Raw genomic sequence first — 25,012 nt, forward strand, 5'->3', positions numbered from 1 at the left:
TCATCCCAAAGTGTTCATGTACAAATAGGTTTTTCTATACATACAGGTGTGTGGCATCAAGAGAAGTATGCAACGAAGCACTCTGGTGATTAACATCACAACTTACAAGAAGCTAATGGATTGTGGCTTTCAAGAATAGGGTGTGGAGAGAGAGGGCGGAAGAAAATTCTTAATTATTTTTCTTTATGTATTTTTGCACTGTTTCATTGATTGCAGGAAACATGGATTGCTGTTAAATTTTTTTTTGGTAAAAGAAAACAGACAAATTGCACCAGAAGTTGGCAGAGGTGCAAAGTAGGGAAAAGCATGAAGTTGGGTTCAAAGAGTGTAGACAGAAGGGAAATTCACACTGGCCCACAAGTGTTTGCCTTCCCACACAGGATTGCAAATACTCAGGTACTGAGCATGAAAGGATATTGAGCAGAGATCCTTGTCCTTCCACGTATATACGCATACAGCACTTGTATAACATGTCCAAATGATCTCCAGAGTGCATCTGATTTAATAAAGATTTGGATTCCTTTCCTGCTGAAAATTTCATATAAATTCAGGTCTATTTCGTTATCTCCTATCATCACTCCTCACCCCTTCTATAAACATACCCAAGGACATTACATTTGTAAAGGACTTAGCAATTACAAACTGCTTTCATCATAGCCCTGTTCCTATGGTGGGGAGGGAGGTAGGTACCAAGCTTCCCGTTTTACAAATGAGACATAAGCCTTTTATTTAATGGCCTATAAATAATAATTGAGTTGCAGTGAAATATTGCCATTCTTTCCCCTTTCTCCTTAAGGGCTGTGAGACACAGCTTTGCATTTCAAGCACCTAAGTATACTGTGATTCTGACTACACATGAAACATGGCAGGGTAAATTAATGGACTTATGGGGTGAAATCCATCAGGAAAGTTTGCTGGTTGAACAAATTCAGATTAAAATTAATCACAATTCTTTATTAAAAGGTAACTGTAATTTTCCCCCCAAATATTACCCAGATAATTGCCTTAAATCTCTACTTCATTTCGTGCATGCAGATATGGCCTCAAAAACTCTGTAACAAAGAAGGAAAACAATCCTTTAAAGTTAATGTATTATTTCTGTGCAATTTCCACCATGAACAGAGCATACTAATGCATTCATTCACCATCTGCGTCTGTTGGTACCATGGCCAGTTACCCCAGAGGACGAAGACACCCTGTTTTGTGACAGGCATTTGGACAATAACAAGGACTCCCAAATGAACAATGTGAGGTCTATATTATGTGCAGATGGAAGACAGATAAATAGACAAACCCTGCAGGTTCAGCAGTTTGCTCAGAATCCTTAGTTCTGAAGGATTAAGATAGGCACATAGAAATGTGTCAAAGCTGGTCTCCATTCTTATAAAACACTAAAAGTGAAGCTTAGGGGATATTTTTATGTTAGCTTTTCATTTCTGTCAACAAAGAAAACTGTCAGTTCGTTTAAGAAGTACCCTTTCTTGGGGAAAGCCCGCCTGCTTGTCCATTTTCAATGTCCTTCAAACGTTTTATTTTGTTTTCTCTGTGGGCAGCTTCAGGTGGGAAAACAAACAAACAAAGTCATTGACAGAGGAGGGTATGAGGCATGAATGAGAGACTGGAAACCAAAATGGCTAGGCAGCTCTTCTCTTTTGGCATTTAAGAAACATGAGAGTGTCTACTTTAAAAACCAAACTACATTTAAATTTAAGTAAGTCATTTTGGGGCACATTCATCACTTTTAAAAGAAACATGAGGATAATCATCACATTTATATAATACTTTTTTGTTTTGAAACAGTTAACTTCTCTGCTCTAAAAACCAAATGTTGCTTTACTTAGTCATTCATCATTCTCATTGGCTTCATAGAGAATTATGTACAGATAATTGAGACTAGGGAGCCCTAAACATTTTTCTGTAGGCTGCATTATCCTTTGCTCAGTATATATGACTCATTATCATATTACTTTTGTATACAGCTCCAAGATCTTTAAGTTATTTGGTTGCTATTCTATGAATTTCACGTAATGTAAATTATTATCTTAATAAAATTTAAATATACATTTTACATAACTGCTAAAGAGACTCCTTGAGGTTTTTCAAATAACTGGATAAAATGCTATGAATTTCATCTCCTGAATCCTCAATCCAGAGCCATGATCCCTTCTTTCTAAAACATGTATCTATTCTAAATAGTTTAGCTATTCATTTATTCATTATGCATTTATTGAGTACTTATTATGTACCAGGAACTGTACAATATACCGGGACAAGGTGATTAATGTCTCATTTTTTACTCTGTAGTATCTCATAGTCCAGAGAAGGACAAAGGAATAACGTAAGATAAATTACAACTCAATGTGATAGGCAGCAAAATAGAGTTATATATAAAGTACTACGAAAGCACTAAGAAAGTGTGACAAACTTAGGGAGTCTTGGTGTGCTTCATAGGAAAGATAAAATTTTGCCTGGATCTTCAAGGATGTATAGATATTGGTCAAGCAATGAATGAATGAATGGTTTGACAGAATGACTGAAAAGATAATCAGTGCCTGCTATAATCTAGGCAGTCTTAAGATAATGGGAACAGGATTTGCAAATGCTGAATGACAAGATCTTCAGGTCTTGAATAGAAGGTTTGTGCAGAGGAAGATGCAAAAAAAAAAAAAAGAGGTGGAAAGTCAGGTTGAGACCAATATGCAAAGTGTCTTAAATCTAATGTCAAAGTGTTTGTACTTCATCTTGGGAGAAACGGAAAGACAAGGTAGATTGCTAAGCAGGGGCTACCAAACATTCTAATGCAGTTACTGAGCACCTAGGTATATGCCAGGCCTGTTCTAGACTCAGCATTTACAACCATGAAGAAACAGAATGAAGAGAAAGAGAAAGATTCAAAGAGTCAACAGGAATCCACTGGGGATGTACTGCATATTAGACCGAAGAAGAAAATGAAGGAGAAAGATTATGCTGAGTTTTCTCATCAAAGTTTGAGCTGTCATTAGGAAGGGAACATAAAGAATCAAGTTTTTATTGTATAATTTCATTATAATCATATGTTGCTTATCTTCTCTTAGATCAATTGAGGATGTTGTTTCTCATTGTTCTTTGAAACCAGAAGTACCGAGTAGGTTCAACTGCCAGAGATATTTCAGTATAACCAACAATATCATAGCACCTGGGAAATGGTTTCTTGACATCTGAATGGCCATCCAATGATCTTAATGGGTCATCTTGGGAGAAAATATCTGGAATATTTCTGCACCTTTTAAGAATTATACTGTGACTTCTAGAGTTAGAGGCATTGACCACATTCTTCATCTTGTCTTAGCTTCACAAATCAAGGAAAACACTGAAGTCTACTGACTTACAGTGAAAACAGAATAATTTCAGTGAATGGTGACTTATTACATTCGTTAACATCTCTATCAATATGATGACCACATTTTAGGAGTCGGTGCCCATCATTTGGCTAGATTTCTTTAATCTGGGACAAGACTGTGATGCCTTCAGACACATCCCACCCCAATCATGGAAGTTCTGGTCTTCTCTGAGTCTCCTTGGTGACTCTCGATGCTCCTGACCACCTGTGTCGTCTGGCATCAGTGCCTGTTGCTGCAGTCCTGGCTGCCGCATCAATGACAACCCCATCCTTATGTGGGCGAGCTGTGGAGACAGATGGTTCCTCAGAACAGGGTAGGGATTGTCAGTCAGTGAAGGGAGGGCTGAACACGAGTCTGGAGTGTGGAGTGTGGATCAAGGGCACTCGCTATGTGGGTCCAATATCAGAAGTTAAAATGGAGCAAAGCCAAATCTATTCACTTTCAGGGAGTTCCTAGACCTACCTGAAAGACTAATGAATTTTCTTGAAAAAAAAAATTAGAAGAACAACCAAACAACCTGATAAAAACTACCATATTCATGGGCCTCTCTTCTAACCAAATCTAGTTTGCATAGGCCATTGATCATGTAAGAAATACTGTTTCTAATGTTAAAGTCCACTGTGGTCTCAGGAACCAAGACTGACTGTATTTCTTTCCAAGTAGAAGAAACAGCCATTCCCTTGAGGTGAGACCAGAATCTAGGAAAGAGGCACAGAGTTGCAGAGGAGAGGGTCCCTTTGATGGCTAGTCCCAACAGTTCTCAGAGCTGTTTTGTGGAATTGTGAAATCATGGAAACTGACTACCAGTGGTACAGCAGTAATCTATTCTTGAGCAGCATAAGTAGTTTGTAGTTTGTAGTGGTGGAAAGAATAAGACTTTTATTTCTTTTACCTAGAAAGGGCTTTATTCAAATCTCCTTTTATTACGATCATGTATTTCTCACTTTTTTGCTTTTTTGTACTGATTCTGGAGATAAGGGAAAGTGAAAGATTCAGGGACATCTAAGGACATCTTCTTTTTTTTTTTTAAGATTTTATTTATTTATTTATTTGACAGAGAGAGAGAGACAGCCAGTGAGAGAGGGAACATAAGCAGAGGGAGTGGGAGAGGAAGAAGCAGGCTCCCAGCGGAGGAGCCCGATGTGGGGCTTGATCCCAGAACGCTGGGATCACGTCCTGAGCTGAAGGCAGACTCTTAACGACTGAGCCACCCAGGCATCTTCTTAAGTGGGATTATACAACTGCATCTAAGAAACTTTACTCTTGCTCTGGGTCTTTGTGCAGCAGGATGGACGGATGGATGGATGGACGGATGGATGGATGAACAAATGAATGAATCTCATCCCTCGTCTTAGGGAGATGAAAGAAAGTTTCTTCAGAATATCTTCTTTGTTCAGGAAGGGTCTCTGGCACCTACTGGTTGTCTAGAGGTTGAAAATAAAGTGGTTTATCAGAGAGAAAAACAAGTATCTTGGGTAGAACTCAATTGTCAAAACATCATGGTGTTGTCCTGAGGCTGGGCTTCTATTTTATTCTCATGTGAATTTTATCATCCCTATTTTGATTTATTTTAAAAATATTCTCCTCTCTCTCATACAGATACTATTCTTGGTGTGTGTATGTTTGCTTATACATCTGTGCATAAACCCTTGCACACACATGCAAAAGATAATGGAGAGCAGGAACACAAAAAAGAATTTACTGGGTGTTCATATTATCACATAAACAAATATGTACTCAAGTCTTTGCCAAGACCAGTAAAACAATAGCCAAATCCATCTGAATGAAGCCTAAAGCTCTGCACATTTACAACATATTACAGATAAAAGTAGACAGAAGAAAGGTAGACCTCGAAGTGGTCGAATGAGTTTACTACTTCCATCCACCTTGAAATACACAGCTGATAAAATCCTGATATAATCACTCAGCATTTAGGATATTTTCTTCTCAGAGAAATTAAGAGAGAGATCAGATGCCTATTGCACTGATCCCCAAAAGCAAGACAAGGAAAAGAAAGAGGCAAATCTGGCACAGGAAAACTGGCAAGGAAGAGGTGAAAGAGAGGAAGCCAGTATTTTATTGATCTTGGGACTCCCTGCAGCACTCTCCAAATCAATAGAACAAACTGAGGCCTCAGCAATTCCTTCTCTTGTGTTTATAAATGTACAGACCCTTGGGCAAGAGTTTTGAGGATATTATCAATCTCGATTCAACAGAAGAGACAAAATAAAATAAAATACTCTCAAATGTTGGCAAAAGAACCACCATGAAGTTTCCCTGAGATTTGGAGATTAACTCACCCAAGACCTCCGGTCCTGTCTCTTTTGCCTCACCCCTCTCCCACCTTGTAAATTACCTGGTAGGCAAGAACTTCAAGGATTCTGGAAAACCAAGATTCCCTGGGTTCTAACCCTGGAAGATCCTTAGACTTCAGTCATTTCAAGGTGACAGAGAACAGTACTGATGAATGCTTATTTGGTTTGAGCATCCCTTTTGAAAAGTTAAGTTCAAATTTTGTACCAATTACATTAAAATATTATGTTACTAATTTTAGAAAATTATAGCCAGATGCCTCATTTTCTGTGCCTCGGTGAGGATCTGGTTTCCCAGCCTTTTAAGACTTTTTAAAAGGCAGAGAGCTGCATATCATTTGATCCTGAGATAACCTTTATAAGTCAATCTCTCATAGAAGTCTCTCCCTCACTGGTAGGCAGATGCATCATGGAGAATTTGGCAAGGTTCAATCGATAACTGAAGTAATGCAAGTAATGACACCAGTGTGAATACTGCTGGCTTAGATATTTCCTGTTTTTCAGAAGGAACAAGTACCCACTATTCCTGTCGTTTTAAAGGAAAGAAACAAGGACCATTATTTCTTTGGCTTAATATTAATATTAAATGGATGCCCACAGAATGTTGTCAATGAAAATCTGTGTTTAAAGTGATAATATATTCTAAATGCTTGGCCCGGAGTTTTCTTAAGCAACAGCTCTTAAAATAATGGAGTTTATGGCATTTCTGAATATCCTCAAGTCTTGGGATTTGAGGGGCGGGGAGCCCAACACATCACCTGATATGCTTTTAATGTGGTTACTGATGAATTAATAAATTCATGGAGATTCATTTCACATAGGCATCATTTTCATTAATTGGACAGGGCTCACAGACAGCTCACTGTTGAGTGAAGTCAGGAAGAGTTTGTATTATTGTCAATGCTGGGCCTTCAGGGGGCCAGCCTCAGCCACATGGCAATGTTATATTAATAGTTTTCAAAGTCATAAGAGTAGGTTTTTTCCATGAGGATTTTTTACTTTCTTTGTAGACAGAAAATTCAACCTGCAAGATGGTCAAAAAAAGATTAAAAATGCAAAAGAGGAGGTCCTATAAAACTAGGTCATCATTTTGACTTGACACAAAGTTGTGTTTGTTTTTGTTTTCTTTTCTTTTTCTTTTTTTTTTTTTTCCTTTAGAAGAGAACTTTCTGGAGATAAACAGTTAAAAATTTCCAGGTTGGCAATAGGGATTTTGGGGGGATCTGTTTCTATTTCAAACATGGCTGACATGGAACACATGTATTAAAAATTAAATAAAATGAACAAAGCACCAAATCTGCTTATTCTAACAGGACACTCAGGGGAGATGGTGGAGGTGCAATAATGGATGATTGGCAAGGTGACCTAGAGCCTTGCTGGAGCCTTGCTAGCCAAACTGTGGCTTGCAGATCAGCAGCATGAGCACCATCAGGGAGGTTGTTAGAAACACAGAAACTCAGCCTCTACACCAGACCTACTGAATCAGAATCTGCATTTTAACAAGATCCCCAAGTGTTTTGTCTGCACATTAAATTTGTAAGAATTTAATTCTATAGTTAGTGTTGTCTGCACAGAAGAGCAAAAGTTTTTATGTGGTGTATAAATTGGAGTCATTACTACCTGGAAAAACATCTAATGGAAGAAAAAGGGGGAGGGCACATTCTTAGGTAAACTCAGGACAATAGCAGGTATTTTGCAGAATGCATTTTGAAAGAAAGCTTTCCTCTTGTTCTAACTTTGTGTAAATCTGTGCAGTAACTATTAGTAGCTGATAGGATTATAGGTATACAGTTAATGCAGACATTTACTTCTTTACTTTGAGTAAACATTTGACAACTAACATAAGAGAACCTGAGAATCTCTGGAAATTAGCATAAAAATCCAAGTCAGCTCAAGACTCTGGAGATGATCAGTAAATGACACAGAGGTAGAAAAAGAAAAGAAACATAAGGTAAAGAACCAAGCTGTACCATTGCAACTCCTCAGCCAAACTGGGTTCTCAAGTTTCACCGGTTTTTTGCTGAGGAGGGACTATAGGTGACATCGGAGCCACACCACATTTAAGCCAAAATAAATGAATAGTTACTAGGCATCTAAGGCATCTACCATATGCTGGATCCAATGGTAGGCTCCAGAATAAGTTTTTATCTTTTAAATCTCACAGCAATCCAAATGAGAAATGCATTCTCATTTCCATTTCACTAATGAGGAAATTGTGGCTTAGCAAGAATAAAATAATTACTCAAGGTCACAAAGCTAATAAGTGATAGAGCTGGGATTTAAAATTAGTTGAGTCTGACTCTGAAGCCCCTCCCAACCATGCCGTACTGCTGAGTATAGTAATCGTATAAGTAAGTTAAATATTTAGTAAAATATACACAGTTATTACAATGCTCTGATTTATACTAAACCAAACATTTCTTTTGCCTTTGTATAGTCTTGAATTAAAAGAAACTTTTTTTGTGTATTGTTAAAAATAGATATTTGCACTGGGTGGTCCCCAACTGATTTCAGTAAAAATTCCAGCACCCACAGTCAGCAGAACAGATAAATGACATTCATTATAGCATTCTGCTTGGATCAGGTTTGCCTGCAGTTCAGTGTGCTACCCTTCATTTACAAAAGGATGATCTCCAACACAATTTCACAGGATCATTATCATTCACCACAAATATTAACCCCCTTTAACATTGAATTGTCAAAGAGATTACTTGAAGTAATAGGATGTGAACTCTAGAAACCACTGTCATGTGAAACCTACATGGAATATGTATTGGTCCAAGAAATAGTTAATGAGAGGTACTGAAAAGATTTATGATTGCGAGTGTCTGTGTACATATGCTGACCAAAAGCTTGAATGAATGTCAAACCTTTGCAAATAACCAGTGAAGGTAATTCTGGGCTTTCCACTTTCACCTCAGTCAGAACAGCTTATCTCTTGTCTGTCTAACGTATTGGGATTCCACGTAAAAATCATTTGCTGCTGTTCAAAGGGTTCTACTGCTGAAAGAAAGAAAGAAAAAAAGAAAGAAAGAAAGAAAGAAAGAAAGAAAGAAAAAGAAAGAAAGAAAAAAAGAAAGAAAGAAAGAAAGAAAAACTACTGAGGCATAAATCAGCCTTCTCACTTCATGGAAGAAGAAACAAAGATTCAGAACCCATGACACTTCATGTGTGCCTGCTGTATGCTAGCCACTGTGTCAAACGTTTCCAGGGATGTCTTATTTCTTCAATGCTGTGAAAGTAAATCTGGTAGAGATGAATTAACTTGCCTCAGTTACACAAGTAGTCAAGACAGACTGGGCTGGAGGCTAGGATTATTAACCACCAAATTCTATGCTTTTCCCAGAATGCCTTATTGCTGGTGTAAAGGTAAGACAATTTTGTCTTACCATCCTATTTTCAGGCTGGATCACTGAGCTCTGTTTTCATATTCTGTTCTCTTTACATAGAGATAATAATACTAACCAACAACCTACATGATTTATTTTTTGCTGTTTTCCAATATTAAAAATAGATGATGCATAGAGTCACACTTGCCTATTTTTTCCCCTTCTGGCTAAGAACACCAATTAATAGGAAGGTTAGTGTTGTTCAAACTAGCATCCTGACTCTGAAACATTTTTCTTTTACCCAAATATGTGAAGCTACACAATGGGATAGGAAATTCTTATTATTTCAATAGACCTCAACCCGTAATAAAATGGGCAATAAAATGTATCTTATCTCCTTGTTTTACTTTTAAGCAGAAACTGCGTTTCTCCTCCATATGGTTAAAATATTAAATGTTCACAAATCTTCTTCGCTTATTCCTCACATATGGGAAATAAATCAAAATATCACGTGAATGGACTTCAAATATAGTCTCAAACTTGACCCATGAACTTGATATTACAATGGATTAAGTTTCTTCACACTATATTTTTTCATGATTTTTCCCTCACATTAACTGCAAGAGAATCAAGGAAAGTGGATCTGGTAAGAGAAAAAGTGTCCTAGTTGGCCACCACTTGAGGTGTCACTGAATCAGTAAATTCTGAGATAAAGCAAATAAGAAAGTGTGATCCACTCAAAGTTATAGAGTGAATAGTGGCCAAATTAATTATAATCTAGCAAATTACTGGCACATTTTCCTTCCATGTGTGGTGACTTGTCGTAGGGTAAGATGTTGAGAGAGAAATAGAAAGAGGAGAAAGAGAGAGTTTGGTAGTAGATAAAACATGAACTTTACATTTGGGGTTTCTTTTCTTTCAAGGTTCAGAAAATTGAGCACTTTTGACACCCCAAACTTAGTTGGCTAAGTTCAAACTGCTCAGTCTATGTGATTTCACCAGAGTTAGAATTACACTTGTGAGCTAAGAGTCCTTATATTCTGCCCAGGGGAAAAAGTGGAAAATAAATTATGAGGGGAAGGATAACAACAATCAGTTGATGAGATTTAGAAAAGTAAGCAACGACTAGCTCTTCCTTTCCTGCAAAATAACCCACACTTAGTAGCCAAAACTTTGACTCTTTCTCTATGAGGACAACAATAAAGCATTTTTTAATTCATAAAAGCCTCCAGTGGCAGCAGTAATTGCTGTTTCAAAGAAAAAAATGGAGAATTTCAGAAAGAACATCTTTTTCCTTATTTTTTTTTTGTTCGCATTTTTGTAGGATGAAGGCTATATAAAAAGTTAGATGAGGTAGGTATATATCGGTTAATGTAACATAAACTAAAACTGTAAGTTCATTTGGAATTTTATAAATTTGTCAACATTTGTCAGTGGACTCTATTGTCCCAAGTGTCTGGTGTTTTCTGAATGAAACATAGATTCTTGGAGAAGTTAAGTAAAAGTATCAGGTTTTTAAAATCCTCTTCCAGTTCTTTTCTACCTCTACCTTCTGTCTTATTCTATATTCCATAAGTAATTTGTAGAAGGTTAGAGTTGGAAGAAATATTAAAGGTTATCTATTTTACCATTTTCTCTGTCCCAATGAGTAGCTATTGAACATTTGCTTGAATACCTTCAGAGAAAATAAGTTCACTATCAAAAGATTCCAGGGCAGTTTTTACTAAAACACTAAATAATTTCTAAGAAATTTTTAAACTTTTCTTTATAAAGGCATTATAAAAAGTAATCAGTTAACTCATTGCCAAATCATTTTTAGCTCTTTGATTAAAGTAAAAAGAAGAGTGGTAAACATTATGATGAATATTACAATATTGGAGAATCCAATGAAACAGTTCAAGTTTTGTAATTCATTAAAAGAAACTTTATCAGCCAGCAAGAGTTCATTTAGTTTCCTCAAGGATGACTTGAACACTAGTGGGAAAAGGACTATGTTAATAGGATTATTTAATTTCCCAAATTTTTCTTATTCCTATTCAATATGACCAGTTTCTGTTTCTCTCCTAATTGAACTATGGAAGGAGCAACTGCCTTGGTAATAGATCAATATCTAATTTTTGAAAGTTAATTTTTTAAAGAAACTTGGGTTCTTTTAGGGGAAAAAAGGCATAATGATACATAATGAAAAATACTGTAACTATCCTGGCAAATTTTCTATGTAAAATTTCAACAGAATCCATCAATTATAGTAAATGACCAATAAAAATGTTCAATCAAAAACTCATTTTAAGATACATTGTTAATGAACTGTATATAATGCTTAATCAAAACTCGACATAATCGCATGGGAGAAAAGTTCCACAGGACCTCAGGAGCACTATTGTTCTGAACAAAAGATAATAATAAAACCGTATAATTAATAGCCTATGGTCATGTGACACTCTCCGGGGGAAACTCAATTTCATAACAAACTCTATTGTTTTTCAAAATACAGGAATCGTGTTCCATAATAGCACTAATGCCATAAGCAAGAAGGCATCATTTTCCAGGTTGTTTTTATTTGACATGGAGGTTTTCATGGTTGTTCACACTAAAGTATAACTAAGATATAAAACCAGTGAATGAAGCTGCTGACCACAAAGATGGAAAAAATACATTCTGTGTCTATTTTATATCTTTTGTAATCTAGAAATGACACACTGCCTTTAAAAATATTCCAATAGGATATCTGGATCAAATAAATCTATATGGAGCATTTATCTTTCTCTGGGGTAATGTAATAGTGAGAGGTAACGTGGGATACGTTGCTGAGATACAGAGACCTCAAGGTGTAAATGAAAATAGTCATGGAAAAGTTTAGAATAAGAAACACTGTAGATTGTGAAAATCACTCTGTTAAATCAAACATTTACCTATCAGCTGTGTTAGTTAGTATGTGAGTTTAGAGAGTTATCAACCCTCAGACCTAGTGTGGCTATTATAAATAACAGTAGTTTGTATTTAATGTACATATAGCCAATATATGCACCCTGAAGTATAATTTGATGCCAATTTTTTGAAATTTTTTTATTATGCTATGTTATTCTGCATATAGTACCTCCTTAGTTTTTGATGTAGTGTTCCATGATTCATTGTTTGTGTATAACACCCAGTGTTCCATGCAATATGTGCCCTCCTTAATACCCATCATTGGCCTAGCCCAATCCCCCACCCCCCACCCCTCTGAAACCCTCAGTTTGTTTTCCAGAGTCCATAGTCTCTCGTTGTTCATTCCCCACCTCTGCTTATTCCCCTCTTCATTCTACCCTTTCTTCTCCTACTGATCTTCCTGCTATTCCTTATGTTCCAAAAATGAGTGAAACCATATGATTGTCTTTCTCTGCTTGACTTATTTCACGTAGCATAATCTCCTCCAGACCCGTCCATATTGTTGCAAATGTTGGGTAATCGTTCTTTCTGATGGCTGAGTAATATTCCATTGTATATATGGACCACATCTTTACCCATTCGTCTGCTGAAGGGTGATGCCAATTCTTTTGACAGGAAAATAAAATAATAAGATATACTTGCTAAGAACACATTGGGAAGCATGAAGTTCATTTATGAGGGTTATCAGTCAGAAATCACTGTTGCAGTACGTTACTGCTATAAATTTGGGCTAAGATCATTGGCTCAAATGCTGATGTATAGTTTATTTTTCATAAATATGCATAGGGGGTATAAGAGACCTATTTCTAAGCATGCAAAGTTAAAGATATTATTGTCCCCTCTTTTAGCTGCATTCAAATCAGAATTAAAGACATGGTAAAGACAATGTATATTTTCAAGCCAATCAGTTTAATCACAATTCCATAGATGGTCTCTTGACCCAGCTGGCAAAAAATTATACTTGAAAAAGAGAAAAATCCTATCAAAATCTTATACTTTCCCATTAATCTTCATAAGCAATATGGTTGTTATCAATCTCAAAATGGTTAGTCATGAAAACATTCATACTGGATATAAGCAAGCACTTATTCGGAAAGACTCTACATTGAAAGTAGAAAACCACGGATCAAAGCAATTCCAGTGACTTTCTATTGTCAAAAACAAAAACAAAACAATAAAGTTAGAAAGTTCGAAAATGTGATTTCTTTCAGAGAGATTCTGATATTACATATTACATCCTGATTTCATATATACATATACATATGTACACACATATATATAAAGTATATATATTATATACTTTAAATTTACATATAATATTATATATTAAAAATTTTAGGTATAAATATTATATATAATTATAAACAAAATATTATATATAAGTATATATAAATATTATAAATATAAATGTATATAATGGTATAACATATATATATATAAAACAAGGAAAACTTAAGGCTTGAACGTAAACAAATGATATAACACATATATGTGTGTGTGTGTGTGTGTATATATATATATATATACGTATATAAAACCAAAGAAAGCTTAAAGCTTAAACATAAGCAAATAGTGTCCAAGCAGATAGGTAGTAGCTATTCCACACTAAGAACTAGAGAAAGGAAAAGGTAACAAGGCAAGGACCCAGAATGACAAGCTGAAGCAACACAGATTTATTGTTGAGTGTCACCTTTTAATGAACTGCTCATTACTTCTGAGCAGTCCCACTCAGGGAAGGCTGTTTCTAATCTATCTACAAGAAAATAGATGAGGATCCCTACAAGGGCCCTGGATCTTCTGCAGATGCCTTCTAAAAGTAGAATAGATTCTGCTTTCTGTAGATATTCTCTTTTGGACCGGAGGGTAAATCAGTCAGGATCCAAGCAGGAGACAGAAACCATACTAGTAATTTAACATAAAGAAATATGAAAGAGGCAAAAGAGAAATAATACTAAAAAGGGTAAAAAGAATTCTAGAGATTACTGAAATAGCGGATGAAGGGAATAGCTACTACCTCTTGGAATGAAAGAGACTATTCAAGGAGGAACCAAACTTGGAAGTCACTAACCCTTCCACCAAGGCTGAGATTTAGACCTTGTTGGAGAGGGAATGGCTGCAGACCATTCAGTAACACTGAAGTTCACTAATGTGCCGTAGGCGGGGATTGGCAAGCAGGAAACCACTGCTGGAGTGCCTGCAAACTCACTGGGAAGATGCTGGCTGGGGTGCCAGTAAGACTTGCTGGAAAATGTGCATCAGATGTTCTCCCACTTGAAGATAGCACTACAAAAGAAAGAAGGAAAGCAACAGAACTAGGAGTACATATGGACTTCCGCTATCATACTCTACAGAAAAGCTTAACATGGAGCTAGTTGGCAGAAGAGAAATTTTTATAGGATCCAGATCAGTATCAAAAAGCAGTACAAAGGAGAGTGTGTTTGGATTGAGAAGTCAACAAACTGATAACTGGCATATGAGGATAAAGGATCTGCGAAACAAAATTCCAAGTGTGAACTTCTGAATCATAATTTTCCCTAATCTTCTAGTTATTGAACATATCCCCATTAGAGACAGGCATCCAGAATGACCCAACTTCATGGAATAAAAAGACTAGGCTATGAGACTGGGAAAACAATGTAGGGAACAAAAAATACAGCATGAATCTTGAAACAACAGGGAGATTCATTGTTATCCACTACTTTGGGGATAGAGAAATGACTCTGGAAAAAGACACACCACAGTAGAATAAAGATACTAGGGCTCTGGGAGAGAGAGAATTGGGACTTGGATGAACCTGGGAGAGGGTTTGTGCCCTAGGTAACTGTCTTGCTTCACCCTGTGCCTGTTAGATCTATAATTACATGGCTGGCAGTTTGCACAATGTCTCCCAGCAACTGTCACTTGTGTGTATGGACCCCACTCATTGCCTTAAGCACTAAATAACTACCTATGAATTGAGATACTGAGAGTGTAAGTATATGGAAGTGTGTGGAAGTTATGCCCCAATTCCAAATTTCAGACAACCTAATAAGATGACCAAACAACAATTTTAAAAGGAAATTGGACATTAGGTGTCAAAATAAGTCAGGTATATTAGCACCACTGGTATAATATTATTATATTATATGTTATATAACGTTATATGTTAATTCATTGGGGAAGGAGTCCAATGATATTGGACTCTAACTCTGAAAGACTACTGAAAATGATAAGAATCATTGGTAAAAGATTGACAGACATTCCTAACACCAGTTCATAGAATCTGAAACTCACAGATTATCAAGTGTGATATCAATTGATGAAATATGATAGCCTTAACTACAGAACCAGCCCAGGTGTAATTTCAAATCCCACAAGCAAGAAAACATCAGAGTAGACAGACATGAACTGTCAGTATTTATCTGAAATATTCTTCCAGACTTAAAGACCTGAATTCCCTCTCCCCTTCCTAGCCCAGGCTCATCTTCCGAAATATTATTCTAGAGCCTCTGGAGCATTATTATAGCCTGAATAACTCAGAATTGAGGAAAGGAACTGCTGGAAGGAAGAAGGAATGCTACGGTACTTGAGTCAACAAATATCTGTGAGCAGCTTAATGAATTTCCCCAAAGATAAAAATTTATCCAGGAAAGATTAAGAGACGTGAGAAAAAGATGGATCTGATAAGAGGAGAAAAGGCAACAAATGGAGGCATTCTCTAAGGCAGAGCTTCAAAATCTTTAAGGTGCATATAAGAGGATCTTGTCAAAATGCAGATTGTGTTTAAGTACATCTAAGGTACAGCCAGAGAGTCTTCATTTCTAACAAGTTCCCACCTGATGCTGATGCTGCTAGTTTGCAGAACACGTTTTGAAGAATAAGTCTCTAGAGGGCAGTGGTTCTCAATCAGAGGTGATACCCCCTTTTCTCAGATATGTATGATTTGGAACGTTAATATGAAGCACTAGCAAGCTGGATTATTATTTAGTCGATGCAAAGTGGTTTTTAAGGCCAGTGCCCATGGTCCATGGTGCACCAGGTTAAATATTTTAAGTATGTGCACACACATGTGTGGATATCTGATAGTTTGATAAGGAGGGTGAGAGGCTCCCTGGAAGCAGCCTGGGAAATGAAGAGGGGCGTTCAACAGTAGCTGAGCTTTCAAAGGCATGAGATCATGAGACTCATTCATGTCAAAGAGACTTTAATCTTGGGGTTCCAAGTAGGCACAGGCATAATTTAAGATGGGCCAATGGTGCATCAAGACAGAAATTGGCAAACTTTACAGGATAGGCTGATTAGGGTGAAAAGTCTGTAACAAGATTATTCCTATAAAAGAAATTCTCTTCAGGTTTCCACAAGACAGGATTTCTCGCTCTACATATGGTCTAGTTAGTAAATTAAGAACACCTCAACCATTTCCTTCAGAAACAGGCCATGTGGCATTATGTGCAACTGCTTTGCCTTTGATACCAAACTATATTATCAGCAGGTAGACAGCCTTTGGTCTCCTCCAAGACAAACAAGAATGAATTGTTTTCTTTTTTTTTTTATTTATTTTTTAATTTTTTTAAAGATTTTATTTATTTATTTGACAGAGATAGAGACAGCCAGAGAGAGGGAACACAAGCAGGGGGAGTAGGAGAGGAAGAAGCAGGCTCACAGCAGAGGAGCCTGATGTGAGGCTTGATCCCATAACGCCGGGATCACGCCCTGAGCCGAAGGCAGACGCTTAACCGCTGTGCCACCCAGGCGCCCCAGGAATGAATTGTTTTCTAATCTCATCTTGGAGAACCAGACAGGAGGCTCAATAAATGTGAAATATTTCATATTAAAATATGAAAGTATGATTCACTCTACTGAGGATATAAATTGGAAAAGAAATTTTAAATAAGCAGGTAAGTTATAATTAATAAGGAGTGGGATTTTGCTTGAAGAAAGAGCCACCAGCTCCTGAACTTGGTGGCTACAATGGCCACCTTTATCAAAGCTGGGTTCCATAAATGAAGGCTTGGGCCAAAGACAGGATAACTTCAGCCCTTCAAAAGTGGCAACTGGTCAGACAAAAACTATTCTGGGAAATGAGTCACTGCCTTTTCTGCCTGTACTCCCTGACACCAGTTCCAGAATTTTCTCCATTTATATGTTCATACTTACTTAGTACTCAGTTGTCTTAGATTTGTCTATCTGACCTTAGCTGTCTCTTATTCCCAATTTTCAGGTAACCTATGTCTTGCCACATTTCCTCAACCTCAATCAAATTTGGAGCTCGAATCCCTCCTACTGACTTCAGCCAACACCCCACAGTACTGAGGAGAAGAAGGTTCTGAAAAAAAAATAGTTATATGAGAACTCAAAAGGAAGCAAACCATACTTCCCTTTTTCCTTTCTTCAGTCACAAGTGGTGTGTGTTTTGTCTACCTTCCTTATACTTAATCCAATTCAGAGTATTTACAAGGATGAGAGGAAAAACAATATATATGAAATAATGTATTAGGATCCTGCCCCAAAACTTCTGCAATTGCCAATCTATCTGCCTGAAATACCTCTACTTGACTCCACTTCCTTAGGGATAATGTCTCAGCCTTTAGACTCATACAGACCTGGTGTCAAGGATTAGATATGGTATGTTAGACAAGTAGCTCATCCTTCTAAGCCTCATCTATAATGAGACTAATAGCCCCTGACTCATAGAGATGTTGAGAAGATAACAATGAGTATGAAATGCTTAGCATCATTCAGGGAACTGAGGAGGCACTGCAGAAATGAATGAATGAGAGAATGGGCCAAGTTAAGTTGGCTATACTTGATAACATTTGCCACTGAGTCTTTTATTATAACATTACCAATAAAAATGATGACTAACTATGTGTCAAGCACTGTTGTAGATCCTTTAATCTCCACAACAATGCCAAGAGGTATGTATTATTGGTATCTTTTTACAGATGAGAAAATGGAGGCACAGAGCAGTTAATGATTCATCCAAGGTCAAATAATTAGTAGATGGTGTTGATAATAACTAACATTTATTTAGTACCTGTAATGTGCTGTGTCCTGTGCTAAGTGTTGGGAATGCCTCTACCCTCCTGGAGCTTACAGTTAGCCTGTTGGATATAGCACAGATGATCTGCTGTTTTCTCTTTTTATGTCCTCTAACTCAGAACTATTCAAACAATAAGCCACAACCAATGTAATACAGAGCAGAAGGGAAAGTAGGAAAGAAAGAAAGGAGGGAGGGAGGAAAAGAGCACGGAAGAAATGGAATAGAAAAATTAGGGAGCATTGCACATAGCTAGGGTAATTATTATTTCATGAAATCTTTGTTTCTGTGTGCATGTGTGTGTGTACAATGCATCCTAGTGTAAAATGTGTTAAGTGTAGGTCACAGTGAAAAAATATGAAAGACATTGCCTTAAACAAATTGCATGCTTTCCACTTCATCCTCCCTTTGGTACCTGTGGCAATACCCTTCACAGAAATGATGCTCAGTTTATCCAACAAGCGTCCTTTGTGCTCAAAACACACATTTTATGGGGGAAAAATTGTGACATCTTCCCATATCTTCACCCAGTTCCAACAATCAAGTAGTCATCTAAAGGTTATATTGCTGACTAAATTAAAAGACACCCTGGCCCCTCCAGGAGCCAGACCTGGGAAGTAGATATTCATACAGACCGATGTGGAACTTTTGGAGGCTGCTGGATTGCTGTAACAAAGCAGTGAGCCCTCTTTACTGGCCCGTGTTCCACCTCCCAAGGCTGTGGGGCTCACTCTTGTTTTATTCCGTGTGTGAACATGCATATGTCTCCAATAGATTATGTGTTCCATATCAAAAGACACAGGGAGGAAAAAAAAACTCCATATATTTTAAAGTGCTGTAGCTTTCACAGGAGGCACATTTGTCACAGACGTAGGTTTCATCCATAACTCATTGTGAGTCCAGGACTTTTTTGTTGTCACTGCTGCCACTGTTACATTGTGTAGCACATTCTCCCAAATGGTCCCCTTTTCTCTTTTCTGCCATGAGCATTCAGAAAGAGAAAGTAAGGCTGTCTCTCTTTTGTCCTAATTGTTTTTTTTTTTATACCTACTTAGATCCATGTTGGGGTTACTTTTTTCAGGCTCGCCTTTCCCTCCTGAGGTTTTTACAGTGTATTATTTACTCTCAGTAACCAAGAGTGATGATTATTTTCAATTCCAGGACTCATCACTCCTGCTCTTCCATTTTTTAACCATTACTTTTTATTCTTTCTGTACCCTGCAGCATCTTATGAAATATAAAATATAATGAAACATTCAAGCATTTGACATTCTCCTTATGGGTTTTCAGGGAAGCAACAGCATGCACACGCTTCAGCTTTCATTTCATTAGTTTCCTCGGCGCTCGACAACGTTCTCAGAATAGCAAAGCAGATCCACCTGCACTTGCTGGTTGGCAGGGGCAACCTATTTTCATCATTGTCCTCATCGCCATCGTCATCGTCATCATCATCATTCTACTTCCACTTCCACGGAGGATTGTACAAAAGCCAGACGGGCTGTACTAAAGCCATCCATTCTGAACCCTGCCTCATTCACTCCTGGAACTGTCCCAGTCCTGGGTCAGCCTCAGAGGGAGGTGGAGACACAGAACTCAGAAAGCCAAGAGGTGGGAGGTGGGCTTTGGCCCCAGGACAGGGAAGGGCAGTGAGCCCACAGGAGCTTGTAATGTAACGTGTTCATGTTCTCTGTCCCAATTCCCTGCTACAACTCATAGAATTTCCCCAGAAATAAATACTTTCATAGCAAAATTAGTGTTCATGCACATGATATTCAGCAAATTTGAAAATAGCTAGTGCAAAAAATAAAATTAAAAGTTCCTCAGTTGGTATCCTTGCAATGACCACCATAAACTAGTGCTTAGAGACATTTATCCACCCTCTGAGAGCTAAGCCTGGTACTTCTCAGACCAGGAATGTGCAGGAAGTCACACTGGTCCTCTGTAGAGATAAGGTCATTTCTCAGAGATGGGGTGGAATATAGGAAAGAAGAAATATCAGGAGCCAGGGAGCTCCCATATAAAGTAGGATCATTTTTATCAAGAATTGCTATTTTGCCTTGAGGACCTTCAGTTCTCCTGCATATAAGGGAAGAATGGACTTTTTGCTAAAATGCTAGGGTCTCATCTATCATCTCAAAGGTCCTGGGCCTCACCCTTGGCTTTCAGCCACAATGCAAATGTTTGCAGAGCCTAAGCTGGTATGCACCGCTGCCCTTTTCTCGCAGCTTTCCCATACTCTCTCAAAAAATAAAAACCTTACTTTATTTGCTGCATTCCTGACTAGTCTGTGGGTAGCAGGGATTTCCCCAACTATGGTACAACATTTAATGTGGCACTTCCAGGTGACCTTCAATCATTTTCTCTTTTAGGGCGGCTAGAAGTTACCATGAAGGACTCTGCAGATGGTGATTTTCTTTCAGGACGAGCCATTTATGTCATTTAAGTTAGGATAGGGTCTTAACACTCACCCTTGTCCTTCGTGCATTTGAATCTCCCCTCCTAAGGGTCCTTTGTTACCTGAAACAGTTCACAATTTAACATCTCAAGGAAATCTCTTCATCATTATTTTTTTCCTGGCCAGAGTTGAGGACTGGTAGGTAACAGTGCCTTTCTCCAGAATTTTTCAACCAATCATCTTAAGATTCAGAAACAGCAGTCTTCTTTTCTAACCAGGTTGCATCTGAATCAATGAGAGAAACTGAGGCCAGAGCTAAAGAGAGGATGGAGGAAGTGTGAGAGAGTTACAGCAAGGGGGTTAAGGGGTGAGGTGGGTAGTGGGGGAGAGAGAGAGAAGTGTAGTTTGCTTGAGTTTCAGTGTTCAACACTAACACTGATCATATGCAATACCTTAAGCATTCTTTAATAAATTCTTCATTTACCAAAGAGGGTACAATTTGGGTCTGTTACTTGCAACTAAAGGAATCCTAAACAAAACATAGTCAGAAGAGACTCTAAAGTCATCTAGTCAAAAAAAAAAAAAAAAGCCACTCAATGCATCTAATTTCCTCTGCCAAGTATTACAGTGAATGCCATTTATGACAGGGTACTAGCTACTTCCTAAGGCAACATTTTCAATCAATTCTAGCCATTATTATTATTAAATTCTTATACCAAATTGAAGCCTTTCCCACGGCACTTTCCTCTTATTAGCCCATGAACTACCCCTTAGACCAGACAACTTTACCTTCCAAATGGCAGTTCTTTAAATATTCTAAGACAGTTAAAGTAACATCTCTTCTCAAGATGTTAACTTTTGTTTTTTCAAAAGCCCCAAATTTCCAGTTTCTTCTTCTCTTTCTCAGATGATGCTTTTTACAATCCTTTCACCTTCCTAGTATCATTTTTCTGACTATCCAACAGTGTGGAGCCTAGAACTGGACACACTACTCCAAGTAGGATGTGAGCAGTACAGAAAACAGCAGGACACTCTCTTCCAGATTCCAGGACTACACATTAGCCTACGGCTACACTCATGTTTTGACAATCACAATTAAACTTATTGTTGAATGAAGTTGCTAATTGTTTTTTATTCATGCTAAAGATATGTTCCCATCTCCTCAGCCCTGTACTTATGAAGTTGGTTTTTAGATCCAAGTGTAAGATTATGCACCATCCCTACAAAATTTCATATAAAATTCAGTGAATCAAAAATTGAGGATGATGATGAAAATGTTCTGGAAATGGATGATAGTAATGGTTGTACAATAATGTGAATGTGCATAATACCACTGAACCATACACTTAAAAATGATCAAAAGCATAATTCTATTATAAATGTTTTACCATAATAAAAAATCAAGGAAATTTAAATATAGACTGGATATTATGATATTTGGGAATTACTTTAATTTTCTTAAATGTGATCAATGGAAGCAAAGTAATATAGAAGAATGTATTTTTAAGAGATAGAGAGCAGTCAAATTTTATGAGGTCAGCAATCTGCTTTCTAGTGATTAAAAAAATAGATATTTTGATAGGTAAAGAAAACTAATAAAATATCAACAGCTGTTTAACCTAAGTACTCAGTATGTGAGTATTCATTTTTAGAAAGATTTTATGTTTTTACTTGAGAGAGAGTGCATGAGAGAGAGAGCACGAGAGAGAGCCCAAGTGGAGGGGAGGAGCAGAGGGAGAAGCAGATACCCCACATAGCAAGGAGCCCAGATGCAGGGCTGGATCCCAGGACCCTGGGATCATGGCCTGAGCTGAAGGCAGATGCTTGACTGACTGAGACACCCAGGTGTCCCAATATGTGAGTATTCATATAGTATTTGTTCAGCATTTTTATGTGTGGAATTTTTCTTATTAAAAATCTGGAGAAAATTCAACACAAAATTTTAGTTTGTTAAAATCATTTGGAATTATGAATCTGTCATTCTTATTATCTTCCCAGTATTTGTGTCATTACAAATTAAGTAAATATTACTGATGTATCTTCATTCTGGCCATAAACAAAATTGCTGAGGAAGATGTGATTGAGGACTTAACACTGGGGTAGCCAGGAGACATCTTGCTCCAAACCCACACCAATCAATCCGTCAGTGCCTTTATGTATGGTTGTTCAACTAGTTATGAGTCCATTTAATTATCCCAGCTCCAGGGCATATTTCTGCATCATTCTATAAGAATATGGAAATGACACACACTGCTAGCTCCTTTCCTGAAGTTCATATTAATTATGTCTCTGAGAGTGGTGCATCATGATAGAATGACAAAAGGATGAGCATTGGAGACCAACCACTTTGATTTAAATCCTTGAAGGGCCGCCCAGCAGCTATGTGGCCTTGGATAAGCTTAACAATCTACCTGAATTTTAATTTCTTCATATCTAAATCAGAACAGGATAGAGTTGGTTGCAATGATTAGTTAGATTTTTTTGTTGGTGGTCTAATACTGCACCCCAGGCATGGTGCCAGGTACTGGACATGAAGCAGGGACTGTGGCTGGAGAAGGTACACAGTATGTTTTAAGTTCATTTTCCCTCAGCTTTCATGAGAAGATGCTCATCAGAAGACACACAGGGCCTCAAGAATATGAGAAATAAAGCCAGTGATCTTTGATGAGGAAAAGAAGAGGAAGACCACAGTCATGTGATGCCCTCAGAGGATGGAAGGCACCCCGGCCCCAGGATGCAGCCTGAAGAGTCTGGGAGTCTAGGATGATCAGAAGTTGCAACAGGAAGAAGAAGAGGTGGGAAGAGCCTCCAAAGAAGCCTGCACTCATTTTGTAATCAACCCTAAATCTCCTGGAAGCCATCCTTGGCATAAATGCATTTTAAAAGATAAAAAATCTTGTGCGTGATTTCCTGATAAAATCCTTCAAAGACCCCCTTCTTGCCCAACCACCTGCAAAATAGGGCCCAGAGTACAGCCTAGAAAGTATTCTGGGATTTGATGCTCACTAACCTTTTAATCCCACCACTTTCAGTCCTATATCTCAGGTACTAAACTCATTGAAATTGCCTGAACTGCAGTGGGCTTTTGCACCTTCCTGGCATGAGAAGCCCCCTCTTTCACCCCATCTTCGGCTTACAGCTAACTCCTATCACCCTCCTTGGGAAACTATCTTTAACCATCTCTATCCCAGGCTTCAGCAGAAAATCCTTGTATTTATTATTCTCTACTATAACTTTCTGTGTAACTCAAATATTTGCTACTCCAAAGTCCCCAAGTCCTCAATCCCTCTGGATTATCACCTTTTCCTTTAATACCTAATTAAGATGACTCAGCTGGAAAGCCGCAGGCAGTCCCCCCTTATTTGCTTGCATTTCTGAGGGGCTTATGTTCCTGCCACCGCTCATGCTGATTTCCTGCTCCCATTTACCATCCTACCTCTGAGAGCTACCTCTTCTCTTTAAAGCATTTCACTTCCAACAAAAGATATGTACTTTTCTGATGCATTCCTCCAACTTTGCCAGGAATAGAAGGTGGTTATATGTAACAGATTTTCAGAATAATGTCATAAATAATGGGGGATAATTGCAGCCCAGGGCAAGAAATAACTCCACATCCCATGTTCCTTGAAAGTTTTCCAATCATAGGAAATTTTCACTGGCCCTCTCTCCCAAGAGCCCAACCAGCTGCCTGCTGCCATGTTGGGCCCCTCTACCTCTGAAATCCTTTCTTCACTCTTCTTTCTACTTTGTCCCAAGTCCTAGCAATCAGTATGAAAACCACAAATTTCTGACATTTTATTATCACTTTTTCTCTTCTCTCCAAATCTCTTATTATACTACCTTGAGACCTTGTGTTTTATAATCAAAATCAGCCCATCCTAGCATTTTCCTAAACACGGATTTTTTTTTTCCTCTACAAGAAATTCTGCTGGTTCAAATTTCTACCAGTGCTAGTAAATGTGTCATTCCCATCATAAAACTAGATCTTCTAGTTTTCTGGAAATCTTGTTCAGATCACTGGCACCCACCAGAGTGATGAATGGGTAATAGATTCTCAGTAAATGTTTGATAAACCAAGGAAGGAAGCAAGAAAGAAAGCAGAGAAATACATTTCTAATTGTAGAATATCAAATTGTAAGACCTTTTCTTGTATATCTGAAATTAGTCACCTCCCGCTTAAGGAGGGCAAAGAGACTAGAAGAGAGAGAATCTCAATCAGGCTCACACGCAGTGCCAAGCCCGATTTGGGGCTCCATTCACAACCCTGAGGTTATGACCGGGCCGAAACCAAGAGTCCGACACTTAATCAACTGAGCCACCTAGGCGGCCCAATTCTCAGATTTTCTGAAGGTAATTGCTCTTTCCTAATATTCTCAGACAGTTGATGAATTTCCCACATTACCTGGTCCACTCTTCTTTAGTACTCTTCCTTAGGACTTCTTAGTCTCTGCCCTGGTAAAAACTCAGATTGTTTTTTACATGGCCTGTTTTAAAGATATGCTGTTCAGATTCCCTGTTCAATATCAAAATCCAAACTAGACTGGCCCCATCGGGAGTTCCTGCCCTCTCTATAGACCTAATACTCAATTTAGGTTACACTATAAAAGGTTCCCATTTTCTTTGTCTGGTGGCCTCTGGTTATATTTCCA

The sequence above is a fragment of the Ailuropoda melanoleuca genome, chromosome 5 (genome assembly GCF_002007445.2).
Source record: "Ailuropoda melanoleuca isolate Jingjing chromosome 5, ASM200744v2, whole genome shotgun sequence".
NCBI lineage: Eukaryota > Metazoa > Chordata > Mammalia > Carnivora > Ursidae > Ailuropoda > Ailuropoda melanoleuca.